The sequence below is a fragment of the Pinus tabuliformis genome, chromosome 6, assembly GCF_031772625.1.
Source record: "Pinus tabuliformis cultivar Carrire ecotype Pingquan chromosome 6, CPIR1, whole genome shotgun sequence".
Taxonomy (NCBI): Eukaryota; Viridiplantae; Streptophyta; class Pinopsida; order Pinales; family Pinaceae; genus Pinus; species Pinus tabuliformis.
In genome coordinates this window covers 1,920,802,467-1,920,827,115 of record NC_142292.1, presented here as the reverse complement: position 1 = coordinate 1,920,827,115, position 24,649 = coordinate 1,920,802,467, and positions in this window count along the sequence as shown.

The window sequence follows — 24,649 nt, the reverse complement described above, 5'->3', positions numbered from 1 at the left end:
TGCAGCCGCAATATGTTTCACTTGGTTCACCTCCACCAACTGAGCCACGGACCTTATGGCCAGACATGCTGGTCAGTCCCAGGTTTCCTTTTTTGATACCTTCTTCGAGTCCTTCAACCGTCAGGAGATGGTTTTTTCCGAGTATCCATATGCTGGTATGGATTTCCGGGTTGACCCAGATTTGGTATTGCCGACTGGCAAGCAATGGGGTGTCATCGGTAAATTCTCTGACCATATCTCTATTTATCATTTCTTTCATAATGTTCTTGTGCTTTCTTCTATCAGGACTAATCAAGACTCATGTGCTCATGCAAATGTTGGACCAGTTCGGCCAGTAGTACGCCTGAGAGTGCCAGCTGCCACTCCAGCAGGAGAGGCTGTGGGAAGGGCTATCCTTCACGACCTTGATGTGGCCGAGACTCTTTCAGCATTTTAGGATCAGGTCGAGGGCCTCGCTCTTGGTATTTTGGACCTGAGGACCGACAAGCTGTCTCTAAGGTTGCAGCAACATACTACCGACGTGTCGAGTCGATGGACTACGCTTTTACGCATGATTGCATAGGCAGTGACTTGTTATCACCAGCATCATTAGACTAGGGTACCCCCTAGCGTTTTGAGTTTTGGGTCATCTGACCAATTTTGTCTTGGTTACAGAACATTATATGTAAACCATAAACAGTTATATATATATATATATATATATATATATATATATATATATATATATATATATATATATATATATATATATATATATATATATATATTTGATTTTCCGAGGTTTATTTTGGTTAAGTTACATGATCCTGATGCAAATATTGATGAAATGCTTGTTTTTATAAATGTTGCAAATGTCTATCTAACACATAATTTGCCAATGATTCTATTAATGTGTTTAAGTTTCTGTAAATATGCTGATATTGAATAAAATCAAACTGCCTTTCCAAAATCTTGACCCTTAGGAACATGTGATCGATAGTTGGATTTCAGATGGAGTAGATACCATTGAGTTGTAGGATGACGAGTTCTGAGTCTAGCCTCACGACAAGTCGGCTTATGCCATGTGTGATGGCATCATAGAGAAGTTCTATCAACGCGCTATATTCAGTGATGTTATTTGTTGACCGACCAATACATACCCCTCTGAAACTTACTAACTCGCCGCTTGGATCAAAAATGGCCCAGGCCGCAGAAGATAGGTTCTGCGAACTACGACTCGCTCTGTCGGCATATCCAACAAATGGTTCCAATAGGTTTGACATTTGCAACAAATGTAAAAAGTGGATTACTTGACCAGAACAATTACCCTTAGCGAAAACAAAAACGTAACAAAAGCATATGGGTTACTACACTGAATCATGCGTAGTAACGCTTAAGGTACAACTCGTTACGGGGTTGCGCCAGTGGAATCCTGTCATAATCCATTAACTCGTAGGCTCCTTTTGCTAATACACGTTTAACAATATAGGGGCCCATCCACAAAGACTTGAATTTACCTGCTCCCAATTTATCGGATTCTTAATCGTAAAGTAAGACCAAGTCACCTTCTCAGAAGACACAGGGTTTGACATTCTTGTCGAGCTGTGCCTTGACTCATTTCTTATGGGCTTCATTAGCCAAATTGGCATCACGACGAGTTTCATCCAATTGGATTAGTTCCAAGAAATGAGCCTCCTCTTCTGAAGTTCCGGGGAGAAGGTCAACTGCGAGTTTGAGGGACGAGATTTCACACTGAATTGGTAAGATTACTTCTAGGCCATACACTAGTTGAAAGGGTGTAAACCCAGTTGCATTCCTTACCGATGTTTGGTATGCCCACAAGGCTGAGTACAGGATCAGGTGCCAACTCCTTTTGTGGACTCCAATCATCCTTTGCAACATTCGCTTCAGGACCTTGTTGATTGCTTCAACTTGTTCGTTGGCCTGCGGGTAATATGAAGTAGAGCTTTCGTGGGACAACCCCAATTTGGCAGCCAATTCAACCATCATGTGATTGCGAAAATGTGATCCATGATTTGTGATTATGGACTGTGGAATGCCGAATCTAGTGACTACATGATTGAAAAAGAAAAGGGCAGTTGTTTCGCCGGTGTTGTTTAATGTAGGCATCGCCTCAGCCCATTTGGTAAAATAGTCTACTGCGACTATGGTATACCCATGCCCCCCAGTCGAGGTGGGGTTACATGTCATGAAATCTCTGCCCCATTTGGCGAATGGCCCAACAAAAACTATTGGCTGCAGGGGTGCGGGTGGTCTTCTGGTTTTGCTATCGAAAATTTGACATGCATGGCAACTTCTGACTGTGGTTATACAATCTTTGAATATTTTTGGCCAGAAGTATCTTGCTCATAAAAAAATTTGTGCCGTACTCTAACCAGATTGATGCCTCCCACACGCGCCTGAATGGCAATCATTCAGGACTTTTTCGACCTCATCATGGGTGAGGCACCTCCTCAGAACTGTATCGACACCACGACGGTAAAGTGTATCACCGACAATCATGTAGTCTTTTGATTGGTATCGAATACGTTTTTGTTCTGAAAGAGAGGTATTAGACCTATATTTTTAGGTTTGGAGATAGATGATTATATCTCCATACCACAGATTGCTTGAAGATATCAGAAAAAAAGATTCATCCACGATGGTTTCTTCAGATGTTTCATTGTTGGACGACGATGAGAGATCTAATAGTAATTCTCCGAAAACCATGGATTTCTCTGATTTGGATTTTACAAATTCCAGATCAAACTCTTGAAGAATTACTATCCATTTTGAATATTTGCCCCCCAATAATTGTCGCGACAATATATAAGTCATGGGGTTGAAGTTTGACAAAATGGTAGTTTTTCGAAAGAGGACATAGTGTCGAAATCTCTGTATCACTTGAACAGCTGCGAGAGCCAGCTTTTCAATGTAGGAATTCTTGCTTTCTGTATCATTTAAGTTTCTACTTAAATAATATATGGGATGTTCAATTCCATTGTCTTCTTGAACTAAAACCATTGTGATGGTTGTATCCGTTGCAGCTAGATACAGGTTAAAGTCTTTTTGATAATCAGGAGCGTACATTTTTTTTTTTTTCTCGCTAAAAAAACTAATCTATTATATACAGTAACAGTAGTAACATTACAATCATAGAGTTTCATCCCCAGAGGCCAGACTTTGGCACTCTGGACTGTAAGAGATCAAAATAGCCACCTTCGCAGAGGTGCCATAACTAGCCAAAACATCCCACGCAGGGGTTCCATGTTCTTCAAAAAAGAGCAACCATTTCGAACTAGAAAGCCCGCCTAGGGGCAGCAGATAGCCAACAAGATTTTCCCATGCAGGGGCTTCAAAAAACATGACACAAACATGCACTGAGACCATATGACATAAACCGAGAGTCGAAGCAAAACCTGAGTGATGCTGGAGAGGGTAATGCTGCACAGAGGACCAGCTACTCCTCCGACTTCTCTTCGACGATCGGGCACCACCCGAATTCTTCCAATTCCTCCGTAGAAGGGAAGGGGTCCAGGTTGATGTCATCCTTCTTGGACGTGGACACCTCCTGAGGTTGGGGAAGGCTGGGGGTCTGTTCTGCTTCCTTTCCAGGCATGGCCTGGACAAATTCTGACCTTTCACCCTGTTGCGTCCCTTTGCTGCAGAGTTCTTCGCTGTCGGATTGAGCTTCCTCCAGAAATAATACCGAGACATGGGCATTGATACGGGGTCTGTCCATCGAGCTGTTGAAGGTAAAAATGGCTGAACCAAAGGCTGGCGAAGGCACTGAGTCAGGGTCAGGGCTGCTAGAGTCCAAGAATTGTCTAGGTTGGATAGGATTGGCTGCAGAAAAACGATGGCAACGGCAGCAACAGCAGTGGGGGTGAGGATCTTCCACAGGAGGCCGAGAGGATCCTCCGCGTGCAGAGCCTCGACGGCTGAGTAATCGCTGTCGAGGCCTAACCATTTTTGCCTGAGCGTCGAGGGTGATGAGCAGAGCGGGGTGGGGAGGCGGAAATGACAAAGAGGCGAGCGGGCGACAGGTAATGACCCAGAGGCGAAATTGACACAGAGGCCCTTCAAACTTGAGATTATATACCTTAAGCAGAGAGCCGAAGACCAGGCGAGGGACGTCAGGTATTGTCTCCCGGAGAGCCGAAGACCAGGCGACGTCCAGAACGATGAATGCCAAACGTTGAGCGTGAAGCAGCATTTGCTGAGCCCCTCCATCACCTTTTCTAACCACTGCACCGAAACCTCGATCCTCGGACGCCATAACTGCTCGTTGCAGTCGAGCCCGTAGCTTGAATGTAGCAATGAATGCCGACCTACGATAAACCTTACCATATATTCCTTGGCAACGAACAGGCATTGAATGCCATCCTTACACCTGAGGCGGCACATGTCTGGCATGTGGCTCGTCATGGCTAGCCGTCGTGTCACCCACATCCGGGGAATCAGGAGCGTACATTAATGATGCTTTCATTAAGGATTCTTTTAAAGCATCAAAGGAAGCTTGCGTGACCTGATCCCAGATGAAGGGTACTTATTTTTTCAATAGACGTGTATAACCTTTAGCAAGTTCGGCATAATTTGGGATGAACCTCCTTAGAAAGTTTGCTTTTCCTTGGAGTTTCTGAATCTGAATCAAATTTGAAGGTGGAGGCAAATTTATGATTGCCTAAACCTTACATGGGTCGAGATGAATCCCGTCCTTTGAGACTACAAAGCCAAGCAAACGACTAGAACTGACACAGAACACACATTTGTGCAAATTGAGTCGTATCTTGTAGTGTCGGCAACGTAGAAATATTGCTCTCAAATGCTGTGGATGATCGGTCCACTTTCATGAATGAGCCGGAATATCGTCAAGATATGGTTGACCGATGTTTTTGATGTCATGGAAGGCATAATTCATTGCCCTCTGAAATGTTACCCCTGCGTTCTTTAACCCAAAGGGTAACTTTCGATATGCAAATATGCCCCACGGACAAATAAATGCAGTCTTTGACTGGTCCTGTGGGCGGATATTTATTTGATTATACCTGGAGAATCCATCCATAAATGAAAAGTTTTCACATCCGATGCATTCATCAATTATCTAGTCAATAAAGGGTGTAGGGTAGTAGTCTTTTGGACAATCTTGATTTACATCCCTATAATCGACGCACACTCTAATCATTCCTTGTTTTTTCATTACAGGATCAATGTGCGATACCCAATCGGTTAGAGGAACTGGGTAAATGAAACCAGCATGGAGAAGTTTTTCAACTTCTGCCTTGATGGCAGTGGCTTTCTTAGGGTGCACCTTCCGTAGCCATTTTCATATTGGTTTGACATTTGGATACATCTTTATTTCATGTTCAACTATATTCGAGTCAATGCCTGGCATTTCATCATATGACCAAGCAAAGACATCTCTAAATTCGCGAAAAATAACTTTGTATATTTCTAGTTCTGAAGGAGAACAACATTTGCCAACATAAATATTCTCTACAACATTTGTTTTGGTCGAGATATTTATGGCGATAGTCTCTTCAATATTGGACAAGTTTTGCTCGGAATCCACCATGTTTACAGTATTTGATAGGAATTCAAAAACTGAAGGATGATGAAGGTAATCAGGAGTATCTTCTTGACAATCCAGAAGATGGGAACGATGGTGGTAATCTTCACATGGCGGCCCGTCAATTATCATTGACTGAACCATTCCTTCATCGGTGTAATGCACTTGCGACCAAGGATCTGAAGGGGTGCCATATTCCTTAGACCTATCTATCTAAACACTTGATGAGCATTGATATGGGTCTGCCTCCCATGCCAAAAACATTGATTGCTACAATATTTCTATTGGGCTTGGAGGTAATACCTGCAGATGATCCATGTTAATATCGTTTTCTGAGATCTTTTGAATAGAGGATATCATATTTCAGGTTCCTATTGTCGCCACTTCTGCCAGATTTATTGGAGGTGGGAGGGAAAAAGTCCCCATTAATATAGGGTCTTTTAGTAGGCCTACTCCAATATTTTGAAGCGAATGGGTGCTTCCATGGATCATCGGAATGCTTCCCATAACTTGGGAACTATTGGGGAGAAATGTTTGTTGGTCGACGATTGTAATTCCTCCTTGAAAGGGAAATGCAATCTTCCTAAAGTAGGTGGACACAATAGCAACCATAGCATATATCCAGGGCCTTCCCTGTAGGATGTTGTAATCGAGGTTTCCGTCGATTACTTCAACATCTATTTCTACTATTTTTCCCCCAGTTCAACTTGCAAGTTATTTAGAATCCCATATGGGGTATATGTTCATCCATCAAATGTTTTTAATGTCGTCGAGGATCACGACAAGGTTGGAGATCCTAAATTTTTCCAGCAACTCATCAACATAATACATGTAGATGCCCCCTCATTAATAATTGTTCGTTGAACAGTTTTATTGAGGGTTTTCACTTGAGTGAGGAAAGCTAGTTGAGCTGGTAACTGAGGATTGTATCCTTTGTGATTAAAGGACACAAGATTAGAATCCTTTGGGTCAATCCCACCTATTGCTGATAATAAAGCCTGCTTTTGGGAGGGGCAATTTTGCAGTACCTCATGTGTCGACATAGCGGACGACGATTGGGCCAGATCTTCCACTATATTATAATTTTGTGCTGCTCTAGCACGAGGATTAAATGTCGATTAGTGTACTACTCCAATTGGCGGTTTTATTGTTTGCTCTGGAATGATGGGCGGCGCAACTTCTATCGAAGTTGTTGTCGAACTACTAGGTTGATCTTTATCCTTGTCGTTTGATAGTTGTGGATTCCCGTAATATTTATTCCTTGTCGTTATCAAAGCATCATTTTTTGTTTCGAAACCGACAACATCAACACTTGGGACGGGGAAGCATTGTCACTAGCAACTACATTTGTTCCTGGATTTGGAAATGGAACGGTCAATACTGCCGAGGTTTTTGAATTCTTGAAGAATTTTCTAAGCTCAGCTTTATATGGACACTCTCTTGTCCAATGATCCTCATCACATATAAGACATGGACAATTTGGTTTCTTATCTCTAGAAGGGTTTGCAGAAGATTTTTCAGGTGATGATTCCTCTTATTTCTTCCTCTTCCCTTTGTTTTTCTTCTTGCCTCCTGGTTGCTTGGTTTCTTTGCCTTTGTCAGTTGAGACGACATTTACTTCCGAGGCGAGAAGTTCTTCTTTTTCATTTTGACTAGAAATCTTACAGGCCTTTTTAGATGTAGCCTTTGTTGATTTCATGTCTGTCGTACCAATCACACCATTTCTGGTATGAGAGTCATTGTTTGATTTAGGAGGAGGAGGAACGGAAAATTCCGGCCTGGGAGCATGAGGGATTTTATCGTAGAGCGTGCCAGACTGAGTATAAATCAAGTCTAAATATTGTGCATGAGAAATAACTTGCTCTTTAGTGATGACTCCTCCCTTTGCCACATCTTCTGTAATGGAAGGTAATAATGACTTAATAAACCATTCACATAAAAGATGATCAGGAACATACGTTTTTACCATTTTACGACGACGTCGCCACTCATGAATATGATCGGATATGTGAGTGGCCGTCATTTGCTTGATATTGGTAAGGAGTTCTGTTCCCATTTTGTACCTTATAGGTAACTGAAAATGGGTTAAAAAGGTTGTGGCTAGGGTACTAAAGTTATCAAACGAAGCTCTAGGTAACTCTATATACCATTTTTCTGCTGGACCAGTTAACATTCTCTGAAAAAGGCGAAGCCTAATCGAATCATCATTTAGGGTGTTTGATGAACACCACAGATGAAAGGTCATCACATGATTCGATGGGTCTTCACCTGGATTTCCATTAAATTTAGGAATATCTGACGGAAGTTTATGCGGAATCGCTGGCCACCAAGGGGCATAATCAATTGGATCGTTCATTAGCCAATTTGAATCCGGTAACTCTAAAGTCGCCACGAAGGGTAACTGTTGATTCAGGTTTCGCGAAGCATACCCAGGATAAGATGGAATCACCTGGGCAGTTGGTCTTTGCATACCAGCATAATGCATTTGATGCTGGTAACTTTGGTAAGGTTGATGGGCATAACCATTGTAGAATGGTTGATTTTGACCGTTTTGAATATACGGCAGCCCATTATTTGCAAAGATTTGTTGCTCATATCCTTGGTAAACTTGTTGGAATTGTGGTTGTCGATATTGCACCAGCCATGGTTGTGAAGCCATGTGTTGTTGTCCAATACTAGCCGTTCGACCAAGATGAGGCGTAATTGTACCCGTTTGGGCCTGTGTCATTCCACTAGTTGGCGATTGTGGTTGAGTCGCAGGGATAAGAGGCTGTTGCATTACGACCTGAGAAACCTGAGGTTGACATACAACAGGCAATGCTTGTACTTGCTACATCGTCACAATAGCCGGCATAGTTTGTATATTTGACATAGGTAAACATTGTTGCATCGAGTATATAACTCTTGGTTGTTGAGGTAGTATTGGCACCCAACCGCTAGATGTAATTCCAGCATAACCAGAATTTTGTTGTGAACTCTCGTATGGTTGTCCTCCCAGAGGAGACAATGAAAGGGTATATTGCCCCCCATACGGCAGTAATCCGGTACTCAAAGGAATGGTTTGTCCTTGAGGACCAGACTGCCCAAATTGACACTGTGAAGGATCAATTTGCTGAGACTCAACATAAGAGTTCTCGGATATTATTCCAGATGAGAAACGGGAACGGACCATACTGTCGAAATAGCCCCTAAGTGGGCCCCATCTAACGATTGAGAGCTAGTTGGGAAAGATTGTATGCCGGCGAACATTGTTGGAGTGACAGCAGGCAGCTCTGCCGTCGCTGTGTTAGATGACACAGTCCTAGATGTCGTCGGTTGTTCAGATATTTCTAGTCTATCCAAAAGATTTCCTAGCGATTCTACAGGAGCTTCCAATAATGGTAGACTAATTTCTGATAAAGAAGGATATAAGGTGATCCCGACTCCAAATTGCGATGAAGTACTAGATGGAGGATCCTCCACAATCTCTTCTATAGCAATCAAACCAGGTGGAAGAGGTAGACCGTTAGGTCGGTAAAATATTTCTGGTGTCAAAGAAGGTATAGATTCTGCAGCGACAGAGTTTGGGAATGACACCTTCCGAATCAGCTGTAGATGGAACCAGTTCAGCAATACAAGTGTTTACCTTCACACTAGGATCAGCTCTACTGTCCTTTGGTGGCTGTGGAACTTCTTCTATAGCGGTGGGGATACCAGAAATGTTTGGAGTAACTGGTGTCTCTGATCGTGTCAGAACACTTGTTCTAACTTTACCAGGGGATTTTGAACAGGTTAAACGAGTTTGCTTCGTCCGTAACAGTTTTGATTCTGGAGACAAAGACGGTTGACTCGTAAGCCTCCGCAAACGACGGGGTTTCAATTGACTTTCTTCCACGATTTCGGATTACTCGATCAACTAAAAATCAAGGGGAAATATGTTTCCGAACTAAATGAATTTTAGACGCTTTGACACAACTTGTTTTTTCAATTTTTAAGAGTCGAGAAAAAACAAAAGATGACTCTAGTCGCCTTCGATTTTTAATGAGCTTGAAGTGACAAGTGCTCAGATGGACCTTTTCCTTTAAGGAGTCTGAAAAGGAACGAAAGAGACTACTCTGGAAATCTAGACAGAGGGATTACCAAACCAATCGCAAAACTGCAGAATGATTTTTACGGTACGGCAGTCAATCTTCCCGAATGCTGTGTTCAATGCATTGCGATTGATAGGGCGGCAGACACGGCTTCCTATGGATAAAGGATATAGCATATTGTGGTCTCTAAATATATACTCGACGGTACGTAGGAGCACAAGTACGTACTGGCACTTATCGTCTCAAAGTGGAGGAATCACCCAACCAGCAATGAAAACAACAGTTACCAGGCTTTACGACACCTGAATACGTCTCTAGCCTAGACTTCTAAATGTTGTGCATTAGGTTCCAAAGCATTTTTAGATTCATTAAATTTATTTTACAGTTGACCTTGCTTAATAAATTTGCCTTTCAGGTTCACCGCATGATGTAGATATAAAATTCCTAAAATGCAATCTAAGATGATAAACAATCATTTAATCTCCTTTTTGCAATGAAAATCCTAGCTACTAAAGAAAGAGAGATGATATTCTTTCAACATAAAGCAGAGAGCAGACACTATATGCATTGTCCTAAATCAAACCAACAAACAGTCTAAATGCAAATGCACATGCATGTATTTTTTTTTCAGCCTTCTTAATGTGTGAATGATAAAAAGAAAGCTAAGCGCAAATCTGAATTATTTTTCAAAGTGACATTACTAACAAGTTTCTTTTCAAGACAAAATGAAGACAATGACGACACTTTGTTATTTGGAATTGAAAAATTGCTTTCGACACTTGAAAAACTACTAATTCAAATCAAACACAAGAGTAACAATGTAATTGACTATCAAGAACAATCAGATTCTCTTCTATGACTGAAAATGACACTTGCGACACTTCCAAATCAAGAAACGACAGTTCGATTACGCTACTTCTTTGTAAAAGAGAACTAAAAATGGATCATAATACATAAAAACATTTACAGTTCTTTGCACAATGGAGGTGGAATAATGGCAACGAAGGGGGTTTCCAACAGAGGTATACTGACTACAGACAGCAAAACTCCTGAATAGAGCTGAAAAGAGTGAAAAAACCAAATTCTGGAGGCAAAATTAGCCTTTTCTGATCAGCGCACCTGTTACATAGGGATTCTAGTATGCATCCCACCTACAGCACATGGGAAGTGTGATGCATACTGATATCCTTAAAGAGAGGGTGTGATGGTACAGTGCGAGACTTTTGATCTAGTTCTTGATCACAGTTTGCAGCACAGTTCAGGGATTTAGGCCGTGCAAGTGATAATCAGTAAATAAATCACAGGGGTAGATCTAAGGAGGTTACTAGAGCCACCACAAGGGAAATTAGAAAGCTTGTAAATCGATTGTTCAGTTCATAAACAAAACCCGAAGATAGACTGAAGCAGCATTGATCTACTTTGCACTTGCATAGAAAATGCAATTTGAAGGCTAGCTGGCTTGACTTCAGGCTCCATCTGTAAGCTTATAAAGCAAACAAATATAGACAAACAAACAATCTATTCGCTCCCTAGTGGAGTCGCCATTTTGTTATCGGGAAATCTAGTATCTATGCAGAACTGCTAGTCCCACTAAGGCTGGTAGCTACCTTAGAAACAAACAAACTAAAACCACTTTCGTTTTCCTTTATGAGAAGTAGATAAGAGGGGAAAAAGGAGACCAACCACTGTCTTGCACTTGGTTCCTTGCTTGATTCCTCTCCCTTCTGATAGATCTTTTCCAATCGCTTCCTCGTCTACCCAGCTTCAAAGAGCACCTGTGGAATCAAAGCAGCATACCACTATCCAAGAACATAGATCTACTATCATAAACAATATAGGACCAGATATATATTGACCACACAAATGCATATATCATCAATCATACAAGAATGTGGAGGAAAACTTGAATAGCTTTATTAATAATCAAGAATAGCAAAGAGGATTACAACCAATTGTTCTGACCCAGCGTCATCCTCTCAACAAGAAATCCCTTCTTCACCTCATGAAAAGCTTAGATCACCCAACACTATGATGGTACACCAAGAAACCAGCAACACTTCCTTACAAGATACAAAATTCCAGCCTCTGGATCTCTGGGATGAGGGATCCATATATAGATGTTTGCAAGGGGGGTGAGTCAACTTTTGAGATTTGATTAGTTTCCTCTCTCTGATAGTTCTTGATTCCACTTGGAGATTGATGATCTCTTACTCATCCCTGGGCAAATGCAGAGAGGCAAGTGTCATAGGAGAAGTTTCTGGAAGATTCCATGATCTTCCACCTCGCAAATTGACTCTGCCATTTGTTTACTCTCACCCATCGCACCCCATAGAAGGGCTTTTCAGTATGCATTGCACCTCTCGTGTGCATTTAGGTCGGATGAAGCGCACTTTGACCATGGAACAGGTGAGATGGTCCAGTTTTGACCATTTCTGAGTAGTTTTTCATGGAGAACTTCTGGGAGATGCTGTAATCAGTTGACCTTGTTGTTTTAGGGGTTGGAACAACACTTTTAGGGACTTAGGAGCCCTTGGTTTATGAAAATTTATTATTGGGGTTGCAGTGCCCAAAAATGTCTATAATAGTTGCCCCCTAAAGCATAAGGTCGTTAATCTTTTGATGTCGGGTGAAATGCTTTATCATGAGGATCCGAAGTTTTTTCGAGCTGTAAGGCGACCTGTAATAAGATACAATACAATACATTATCTTCATAATATTTTCATGATCTAGTTGAGGTGGGCATTCCCATGCTCAGATTTATAAATTCATTTTCATGTACATAAGATAGACAATCGTCTGAGTGCAGACTGGTGATTCTGGTAGAGCCATCATCCCTTGGATTTGATGATTATCTATGCAACAATGATGTACATTTGATGTCTTTATTTTCCTGAATATATATCGTACCCCGGATGGATGAAACTAGATCCGGGGTCTTCAATCTCATTTGATCGTCACTCAAAGTACAAGTCGATCCATGTGAGAGATGTTCTAGAGTCGAACATGGAAAGACATCGCCTTATTACCAGCCAATGATGTAAGTTGTTAATAGGCGTGAGAGGAATCACCGATAATGATGATGACCCTCAAGGTACTACAGTACAATTCACGTGGTATGAATAAGGGACTTGGCGTCGAACACCACGCAAAATCCTTCGGTCGAAGGCCATTGATGTAAACCTATCGTCGGAAGTGAGAAAGTTGCCATTGAGGCATGCAAGCTTCAAAGTACTAAAAGGGTTGTTCACAGATCGACTTCCTAGATAATGAGTTGATGTCGACAAGAAGCGATCCGTCATAGGAGGGACTTAGTGAATCCCACATCTATGACATGGAACGGAGCAAATGATTTTAATGGAGGTGAAAACGATCTGATGATATAAGGTTTAGGGTGGTGGTCATGAAAGAATGGAGCATAAATGTATTGCAACGGATGAGACACAGGTGAGTTCTCCAAGCAACTTCTCTTGAACATATCAGTGACACTGACATGATGGATTGGTAGCGTTAACCCCAAATATGGATGGTGTGATGGACCAATGGTGATATGACCGGTGAACGGAACAACCCAACCCAACTCGGATGCGGAGTGAAAGTGTCATGTTCAAGAGCGACTTGCTACCAACAAAGTTTCTTCAAGTTTTCTTCCCAATTTTTCCCCAGTCATTGCTGACCAGTACCTCTTTATTTTTGTCAAGCTTGAGGAGGATAACATATGCTTGTTCTATAATTTTCCCTTCGAGCAAACCCATCGCTATGTTTTAACGAGCCTAGCGATAGTGAAACTCGTTCTTGTCTGTATGGACAAGTTTGTCGCTATTCGGTTTTAACGAGTTTAAAAACAAAGATAACTCGATCCTTTTCAATTTTAGAGATTCTGAAAAGGGGCGTAAAGAAAACTCCAATAATCCTTTTTCGTCATATAATCCCTTGAGTCTGAAAAGTATAAAATAATACAAAAGGGATGAAATTTTGGTAATTTTAACGAGCCGAACAAAACAAGCGATCGATCTTTTTGTGTAATAATCTGTCAGGTCCAAAAAGATTAAAATCTAAAGGAGGGATAACACTTCCAGTCACTTTAACGAGCTGGAGAGGCCAATTGCTCGGCAATCTTTTCATATTTTACGAGTAAGATGAAAAGAGCTTAAAGGAGACTCGTTTTTTGAGGAACGAGTGATAAGTTCGGGTAGCAACTAATTCCAGGTAAGGTTTGGAATTTTCCAATCACGGCAATGTCACAAGGATGGCTAACAAGATCACTCTTCGCAGCTGTTCCTCAAAAAGGGTAAACAATCAAATGGAGGTGAATGATCGACCAATACAGAATGGAGGTGATGATGAGAACACGACCAAGGCTTCAAAGGCTGATGATAATACATTCACGATGGTTATTTACTGGAAATTGGGTTCATTTTTTAATGAGCTTAAACTCTGGGGGAATGTTTGCTCATTGCTTATGTTTATTTTTTATCGAGATTGAATTCCACGTTAAAACTGCTCGATATAATGGTCATTGATTACTTTGATTTTACCATTGACAACTTTTTTCCTTCAAAGGTTGTACTGCCTCTTCAATTGCTTCATCAAACTAGTTAGAAACGAATAATATATGCTTGAAAAATGAGTCAAACACTAATATTTTACTTGAATTGCGTGAAAAGTAATTTAAAAGTGGTTTTTACCTCTCATTTTACCATTTCATTTGAACTTTGGTTTCTTGGAGCTTAGGAGGTGTTTTCCTCCTTGATTTTCACCAGTTGATTCCGAGAGATTATGTGGATGATTCTTGGCGCCTTCTGGGCCAGGTAGGAGCTAAACCTGAGCTCTTCAGTTTCATTCTTTCGTTTTTGAATTCTAAGCATGTTTTCTGGTTTTTATGAGCCTCGAGGGTTTGAAAAACTTGCCCTGGCTCCATCGCACCTTTTCTATATCGAAAGGTGCAATGCATGCTGGGCCCTGGCTTGGCCATTGGCCAGTCAGCATGCATCCCACCTAGAACACTAGTGGGGATGCGATGGGGGCAAGGAGGGATATTTGTGCATAGTTTTTCCTAGAATTTTTTGCCAGTTTTTCACCAAATTAGGATCCTGACTCTCCTCTTGTTTGTTTTCAGAGATTCATTGCAGCAAAATGGCTGTTACATGGCGAGAATGTGAGCATGAAGAAGAGGACATGCTTGCTTTACATGATCTGGTTACGGTAAATGCACTACGGAACTGTGGCCTGTTCAAGTTTTTCTGCATCTCTAGCATGAGGCAACAAATCAACTTGTTGCAATATTTTCTCGATGCATGGGATCCCATCAACCAGGTGTTCTAGATTAGGGGAAAATCTATCCTTTTGACTGTCGTGGACATATATTTTTTGACCGGCTTATCGAGGCGTGGTGCCCCAATCTCATTATCAGGTTCAGCCTGTGGGGGTGAATCCATGAGAGATTACATTCGCAGGTATTGCAGAGAGGGATCTCAGCCAAGTAAGGACGGCAAGATCAATATCCAAGATGTCACTGACAGGTCCTTGAGGACCATTCTGTTCACTTTTTCTAGACTGACTAGTAGTGCAGCTCTTCATGTGGCCAACAGGTCCTATATGCAGTATGCCTTGGAATGCCTTGAACCAAAGGTGTTCAACTGGTGTGATGAAGTACTCTGTGTGACGAAAGAACAACTCACTAAGGTGAAAAACAGAAGATTGAAGAACGTTGGATATGGTTATATTTTGACCGCTTTTGCCTTGGAAAATATCTCACTGATGCAGCCGCAGTATGTTTCACTTGGTTTACCTCCACCGACTGAGCCACGGACCTTATGGCCAGACATGCTGGTCGGTCCCAGGTTTCCTCTTCTGATACCTTCTTTGAGTGGTTAAACCGTCAGGAGATGGTTTTTTCTGAGTATCCATATGCTGGTATGAATTTCCGAGGTGATCCGGATTTGGTACTGCCGGCTGACGAGCAGTGGGGTGTCATCAGTAAATTCTCTGACCATATCTCTGTTTATTGTTTCTTTTATAATGTTCTTGTGCTTTCTTCTATCATGACTAATCAAAACTCATGTGCTCATGCAGATGTTGGACCAATTTGGCCAGTAGTATGCCTGAGAGTGCCAGCTGCCACTCCAGTAGGAGAGGTTGTGGGAAGGGCTATCCTTCGCGACCTTGATGTGGCTGAGACACTTTCAGTATTGCAAGATCAGGTCGAAGGCCTCACACTTCGTATCCCGGACGTGAGGACTAACGAGCTTCCTCTGAGGTTGCAGCGACATACTACCGATGTGCCGAGTCGATGGACTAGGCTTTTACGCATGATTGCATAGGCGGTGACTTGTTATCACCAGCATCATTAGACTAGGGTGCCCCCTAGCGTTTTGAGTTTTGGGTCATCTGACCAATTTTGTCTTGGTTACAGAACATTATGTGTAAACCATAAACAGTTATATATATCTATATATATATATATATATATATATATATATATATATATATATATATATATAGATATATATATATATATATATATATATATATATATATATATATATATATTTTATTTTCCGAGTTTTATTTTGGTTAAGTTACATGATCCTGATGCAAATATTGATGAAATGCTTCTTTTTATAAATGTTGCAAATGTCTATCTAACACATAATTTGCCATTGAGTCTGTTAATGTGTTTAACTTTTTGGAAATATGATGATATTGAATAAAATCAAATTGCTTTTCCAAAATCTTGACCCTTAGGAACATGCGATAGATAGTTGGATTTCGGACGAAGTAGATACCATTGAGTTGTAGGATGACGAGTTGTGAGTCTAGCCTGACGACAAGTCGGCTTATGCCATGTGTGATGGCATCAAAGAGAAGTTATATCAATGCGCTATATTCAGCGATGTTATTTGTTGACCGACCAATACATACCCCTCTAAAACTTACTAACTCGCCGCTTAGATAAAAAATGGCCCAGGCCGCAAAAGATAGGTTCCGCGAACTACGACTCGCTCCGTCAACATATCCAAAAAATGGTTCCAATAGGTTTGAAATCTGCAACAAATGTAAAAAGTGGATTACTTGACCAAAACAATTACCCTTAGCAAAAACAAAAATGTAACAAAAGCATATGGGTTACTACACTGAATCATGCGTAGTAACACTTAAGGTACAACTTGTTACGGGGTTGCGCCATTGGAATCCCATCATAATACACTAACTCGTAGGCCCCTTTTGCTAGTACACGCTTAACAATATAGGGGCCCATCCACAAAGACTTGAATTTACTTGCTCCCAATTTATCGAATTCCTGGTCATAAAGTAAGACCAAGTCACCTTCTAAGAAGACATGGGGTTTGACATTCTTGTCGAACTGCGCCTTGACTCATTTCTTATGGGCTTCATTAGCCAAGGCGACATCACGACGGGTTTCATCCAATTGGATTAGTTCCAAGAAACGAGCCTCCTCTTCTGAAGTTCTGGGGAGAAGGTTGACTGCGAGTTTGAGGGACGAGATCTCACACTGAACTGGTAAGATTTCTTCTAGGCCATACACCAGTTGAAAGGGTGTAAACTCGGTTGCATTCCTTACCGATGTTCGGTATGCCCACAAGGCTGAGTATAGGATCAGGTGCCAACTCCTTTTGTGGACTTCAACCATCCTTTGCAGCATCCGCTTCAGGACTTTGTTGATTGCTTCAACTTGTCCCTTGGCCTACGAGTAATATGGAGTAGAGTTGTCGTGTGACAACCCCTAATTTGGCAGCCAATTCAACCACCATGTGATTGCGAAAATATGATCCATGATCTGTGACTATGGCCTATGGAACGCCGAATCTGGTGACTACATGATTGAAAAAGAAAAGGGCAGCTGTTTCACCGGTGCTGTTTAATGTAGGCATCGCCTCGGCCCATTTGGTAAAATAGTCTACTGCGACTATGATATACCCATGCCCCTCGGTCGAGGTGGGGTTACATGTCATGCAATATATGCCCCATTTTGCGAATGGCCCAACAGCAACTATTCGCTGCAGGGGTGCGGGTGGTCTTCTGGTTTTGCTATCGAAAATTTGACATGTATGGAAACTTCTGACTGCGGTTATGCAATATTTGAATATTGTTGGCTCGAAGTATCCTACTCGTAAAAAATTTTGCGCCATAGCGTAACCAGATTGATGCCCCCCACACGCGCCTGAATGGCAATCATTCAGGACTTTTTCGGCCTCCTCATGGGTGAGGCACCTCCTCGGAACTGTATCGACACCATGACGGTAAAGTGTATCATCGACGATCATGTAGTCTTTTGATTGGTATCGAATATGTTTTTGTTCTAAGCGAGAGGTATTAGACCTATATTTTTGCGTTTGGAGATAGATGATTATATCTCCATACCACAGATTGCTTCAAGATATCTGAAACAAAGATTCATCCACGATGGTTTCTTCAGATGTTTCATTGTTGGACAACGATGGGAGATCGCATAGTAATTCTGCGAAAACCATGGATTTCTTTTATTTGGATTTTACAAATTCTAGATCAAACTCTTGAAGAATTGCTATCCATTTTAAATATTTTCCCCCCAACAACTGTCGCGACAATATATAAGTCATGGGGTTGCAATCTGACAAAATGGTAGTTTTTCGAAAGAGGACATAGTGTCGAAATCTCTGTATCGCTTGAACAGCTTCGAGAGCCAGCTTTTCAATGTAGGAATACTTGCTTTCTGTATCGTTTAAGTTTATACTTAAATAATATATGGGATGTTCAATTCCATTATCTTCTTGAACTAAAACCATTGCGATGGTTGTATCCGTTGCAGCTAGATACAGGTTAAAGTCTTTTTGATAATCAAGAGCGTACATTAATGATTCTTTCATTAGGGGTTCTTTTAAAGCATCAAAGGAAGCTTGTGTGACCTGATCCCAGATGAAGGGTACTTATTTTTTCAATAGACATGTATAACCTTTAGCAAGTTCGGCGTAATTTGGGATGAACCTCCTCAGAAAGTTTGCTTTCCCTTGGAGTTTCTGAATCTGAATCAAATTTGAAGGTGGAGGCAAATTTATGATTGCCTAAACCTTACATGGGTCGAGACGAATCTCATCCTTTGAGACTACAAAGCCAAGCAAACGACCAGAACTGACACAGAACACACATTTCTGCGCATTGAGTCGTATCTTGTAGTGTCGGCAACGTAGAAATATCACTCTCAAATGCTGCAAATGATCGGTCCGCTTTCACGAATGAGCTGGAAGAGCATCGAGATATGGTTGAACGATGTTTTTGATGTCATGGAAGGCATAATTCATTGTGCTCTGAAATGTTTCCCTCACATTCTTTAACCCAAAGGGTAACTTTCGATATGAAAATGTGCCTTACGGACAAATATATGCAGTCTTTGACTGGTCTTGTGGGCGGATATTTATTTCATTATACCTGGAGAATCCATCTATAAATGAAAAGATTTCACATCCGACACATTCATCAATTATCTGGTCAATAAAGGGTGTAGGATAGTTTTCTTTTGGACAAGCTTGATTTACATCCCTATAATCGACGCACACTCTAATCGTTCCTTGTTTTTTCATTACAGGAACAATGTTCAATACCCAATCGGTTAGAGGAACTGGGTAAATGAAACCAGCATGGCGAAGTTTTTCAACTTCTACCTTGATCGCATCGGATTTCTTGGGGTGCACCTACCGTAGCCGTTGTCGTACTGGTTTGACATCTGGATACATCTTTATTTCATGTTCAACAATATTCGAGTCAATGCCTGGCATTTCATCATATGACCAAGCAAAGACATCTCTGAATTTGTGAAAAAGAACTTTGTATATTTCCAGTTCTGAAGGAGAACAACATTTTCCAACATAAATATTCTCTACAACATCTATTTTGGTCGAGATATTTATGGTGATAGTCTCTTCAATATTGGACAAGTTTCTCTTGGAATCCACCGTGTTTACAGTATTTGATAGGAATTCAAAAACTGAAGGATGATGAAGGTCATCAGGAGTATCTTCTTGAAAATCCGGAAGATGGGAACGATGGTGGTAATCTTCCCATGGGGCCCCGTCAATTATCATTGCCTGAACCATTCCTTCATCGGTGTAATGCACTTGCGAACAAGGATCTAAAGGGGTGCCATATTCCTTAGACCTATCTATCCAAACGTTTGATGAGCGTTGATTTGGGTCTGCCTCCCATGCCAAAAACATTGATTGCTACAATATTTCTATTGGGCTTGGAGGCAATACGTGCAGATGATCCATGTTAATATCGTTTTCTGAGATCTTTTGAATAGAAGATGTCATATTGCAGGTTCCTACCATCGCCACTTCCGCCAGATTGATTGGAGGTGGGAGGGAAAAAGTCCCCATTAATATAGGGTCTTTTAATAGGCCTACTCCGATATTTTGAAGTGAATGGGGGCTTCCATGTATCATCAGAATACTTCCCGTAACTTGGGAACTATTGAGGAGAAATTTTTGTTGGTCGATGATTGTAATTCCTCCTTAAAAGGGAAATGCAATCTTCCTAAAGTAGGTCGACATAACAGCAGCCATAGCATATATCCAGGGCCTTCCCACTAGGATGTTGTAATCAAGGTTTCCGTCGATTACTTCAACATCTATTTCTACTATTTTTCCCCCCAGTTCAACTTGCAAGTTATTTAGAATCCCATATGGGGTATATGTTCGTCCATCAAATTCTTTTAATGTCATCGAGGATCGCGACAAGGTTGGAGATCCTAAAGTTTTCTAGCAACTTATCGACATAATACATGTAGATGCCCCCTCATCAATAATTGTTCTATGAACAGTTTTTTTGAGGGCTTTCACTTGAATGAGGAAAGCTAGGTTAGCTAGTAACTAAGGATTGTATCCTTTGTGATTAAAGGACACAAGATTAGAATCCTTTGGGTCAATCCCACCTATTGCTGATAATAAAGCCTGCTTTTGGGAGGGGCAATTTTGCAATACCTCAAGTGTCGACATAGCGGACGGCAATTGGGCCAGATCTTCCACTATATTATAATTTTGTGTTGCTCTGGCACGAGTATTAAATGTCGATTTGTGTACTACTCCCTTTGGCGATTTTATTGTTAGCTCTGGAATGATGGGCGGCGAACCTTCTGTCGAAGTTGTTGTTGAACTACTAGGTTGATCTTTATCCTTGTCATTCGACAGCTGTGGATTCCCGTAATCTTTATTCCTTGTTACGTGAGCAAAATGCCTGTTACATGGCGAGAACGTGAGCATGAAGAAGAGGACATGCTTGCTTTACATGATCCGGTTACGGTAAATGCACTGCAAAACTGTGGCCTGTTCAAGTTGTTCCACATCTCTAGCATGAGGCAACAAATCAACTTGTTGCAATATTTTCTCGATGCATGGGATCCCACCAACCAGGTGTTCCAGATTAGGGGCAAATCTATCCCTTTGACTGTCATGGACATTTATTTTTTGACCGACTTATCGAGGCGTGGTGCCCCTATATTATTATCAGGTTCGGCACATGGGGGTGAATCCGTGAGAGATTACATTCGAAGGTATTGCAGAGAGGGATCTTAGCCGAGTAAGGATGGCAAGAGCAATATCCGAGATGTCACTGACAGGTCCTTGAGGTTCACTGGGGAGCGAATAGATTGTTTGTTTGTCTATATTTTTTTTCTTTATAAACTTACAGACGGAGCCTGAAGTCAAGCCAGTTAGCCTTCGAACTGCATTTGCTATGCAAGTGCAAAGTAGATCAATGCTGCTTCAGTCTATCTCCGAGTTTTGTTTATGAACTGAAAAATCGATTTACAAGATCGCTAATTTCCCTTGTGGTGGGTCTAGTAACCACCTTAGATCTACCCCTGTGATTTATTTACTGATTATCACTTGTTCGGCTTAAATCCCTGAATTGTGCTGCAAACTGTGATCAAGAACTGGATCAAAAGTCTTGCACTGTACCATCGAACCCTTTCTTCAAGGATATCAGTATGCATCACACTTCCCATGTGTTGTAGGTGGGATGCATACTGGAATCCCTGTGTAACAGGTGCGCTGATCAGAAAAGGCTAATTTTGCCTCCAGACTTTGGTTTTTTCACTCTTTTCAACTCTATTCAGGAGTTTTTCTGTATGTAGTCAGTATACCTCTGTTAGAAACCCCCTTCCTTGCCATTATTCCACCTCCATTGTGTAAAGAACTGTAAATGTTTTTATGTATTGTGAGCCATTTTCAGTTCTCTTTTACAAAGAAGTAGTGTAATTGAACTGTCGTTGCTTGATTTGGAAGTGTCGCAAGTGTCGTTTTCAGTCGTAGAAGAGAATCTGATTGTTCTTGATAGTCAATTACACTGTTACTCTTGTATTTGATTTGAATTAGTAGTTTTTTTTTAAGTTTGGAAAGCAAGCTTTCCATTCCAAATCGCAAAGTGTCATCATTGTCTTCATTTTGTCTTGAAAAGAAGCTTGTTAGTAATGTCGCTTTGAAAAATAATTCAGATTTGCGCTTAGCTTTCTTTTTATCATTCACACATTAAGAAGGCTAAAAACAAATACATGCATGTGCATTTGCATTTAGATTGTTTGTTGGTTTGATTTAGGACAGTGCATATAGTGTGTGCTCTTTGCTCTATGTTGAAAGAATATCATCTCTCTTTCTTTAGTAGCTAGGATTTTCATTGTAAAAAGGAGATTAAACGATTGTTTATCATCTTAGATTGCATTTTAGGAATTGTATATCTACATTATGCGGTGAACCTAAAAGGAAATTTTCTTAAGCAAGATCAACTGTAAAGTAAATTTAATGAATCTAAAAACGCTTTGGAACCTAATGCACAACATTTAGAAGTCTAGGCCAGAGACGTATTCTGGCGTCGTAAAGCCTGGTAACTGTTGTTTTCTTTGCTGGTTGGGTGATTCCTCCACTTTGAGATGATAAGTGCCAGTACGATCTTGTGCTCCCATGTACAATCGAGTATATATTGGGAGACCACAATAGGCTATATCCTTTATCCATAGGAAGTCGTGTCTACTACCCTATCGATTGCAATGCACTAAACAAAGCATTCGGGAAGATTGACTGTCGTACCATAAAAAGTATTCTACAGTTTTGCGATTGGTTTGGTAATCCCTCTATCTAGATTTCCAGAGTAGTATCTTTTGTTCCTTTTCAGACTCCTTAAAGGAAAAGTTCCATTTGAGCACTTGTCACTTCAAGCTCATTAAATATCGAAGGCGACTAGAGTCATCTTTTGTTTTTTCTCGACTCTTAAAAATTGAAAAAACAAGTTGTGTCAAAGCATCTAAGATTCATTTAATTCGGAAACATATTTCCCCTTGATTTTTAGTTAATCGAGTAATCTGTAATCGTGGAAAAAAGTCAATTGAAACCCCGTCGTTCGTGGAGGCTTACGAGTCAACTGTCTTTGTCTCCAGAATCAAAATTGTTACGGACAAATCGAAATCGTTTAACCGGTTCAAAATCCCCTGGTGAAGTTAGAACAAGTGTTACGACACCATCAGAGACACCATTTACTCCAAAAATTTCTAGTATCCCCACCATTATAGAAGAAGTTCCACAGCCACCAAAGGACAGTAGAGCTGATCCTAGTGTGAAGGTAAACACTTGTATTACTGAACTAGCTCCATCTACAGTTGATTCAGAAGGTGTCATTCCCCAAACATTTGTCGCTGCAGAATCTATACCTTCTTCGACACCGGAAATATTTTACGGACCTGACGATCTACCTCTTCCACCTGGTTTGATTGCTATAGAAGAGATTGTGGAGGATCCTCCATCGTAATTTGGAGTCGGGATCACCCTATATCCTTCTTCATCAGAAATTATTCTACCATTATCGAAAGCTCTTGTAGAATCGCTAGGAAATCTTTTGGATAGACTAGAAATGTCTGAACAACCGACGACATCTAGGACTGTGTCATCTGACACAGCGACGACAGAACTTGCTGCTGTCACTCCAACAATGTTCGTCAACATACCATCTATCACAACTAACTCTCAATCGCTAGATGGGGCCCACTCAGGGGCTTTTTCGACAGTATGGTCCGTTCCCGTTTGTTCATCTGGAATAATATCCGGGAACTCTTATGTTGAGTCTCAGCAAATTGATCCTTCACAGTGTCAATTTTGGTAGTCTGGTCCTCAAGGACAAACCATTCCTTTGAGTACCGGATTACCGCCATATGTGGGGCAATATACCCTTTCATTGTATCCTCTGGGAGGACAACCATAAGAGAGTTCACAACAAAATTCAGGTTATTCTGGAATTACATCTAGCGGTTGGGTGCCAATACTACCTCAACAACCAAGAGTTGTATACTCGATGCAACAATGTTTACCTATGTCAAATATACCAACTACGCCAGCTATTGTGACAGTGTCGCAGGCACAAGCATTCCCTGTTGTATGTCAACCTCAGGTTTCTCGGGTCGTAATGCAACAACCTCTTATCCCTGTGACTCAACCACAATCGCCAACTAATGGAATGACACAGGCCCAAACGGGTACAATTACGCCTCATCTTGGTCGAACAGCCAGTATTGAACAATAGCACATGGCTTCACAACCATGGTTGGCGCAATATCAACAACCGCAATTCTAACAAGTTTACCAAGGATATGAGCAACAAATCTTTGTAAATAATGGGCAGCCGTATATTCAAAACGGTCAAAATCAACCATTCTACAATGGTTATGCCCATCAACCTTACTAAAGTTACCAACATCAAATGCATTATGCTGGTATGCAAAGACCAACTGCCCAGACGATTCCATCTTATCCTGGGTATGCCTCGCCAAACCTGAATCAACAGTTACCCTTTGTGGCGACTTTAAGTTACCAGATCTAAATCGGCTAACGAACGATCCAATTGCTTGTGCCCCTTGGTGGCCAGCGATTCCGCATAAACTTCCATCAGATATTCCTAAATTTAATGGAAATCCGGGTGAAGACCCATCAAATCATGTGATGACCTTTCATCTCTGGTGTTCATCAAACACCCTAAATGATGATTCGATTAGGCT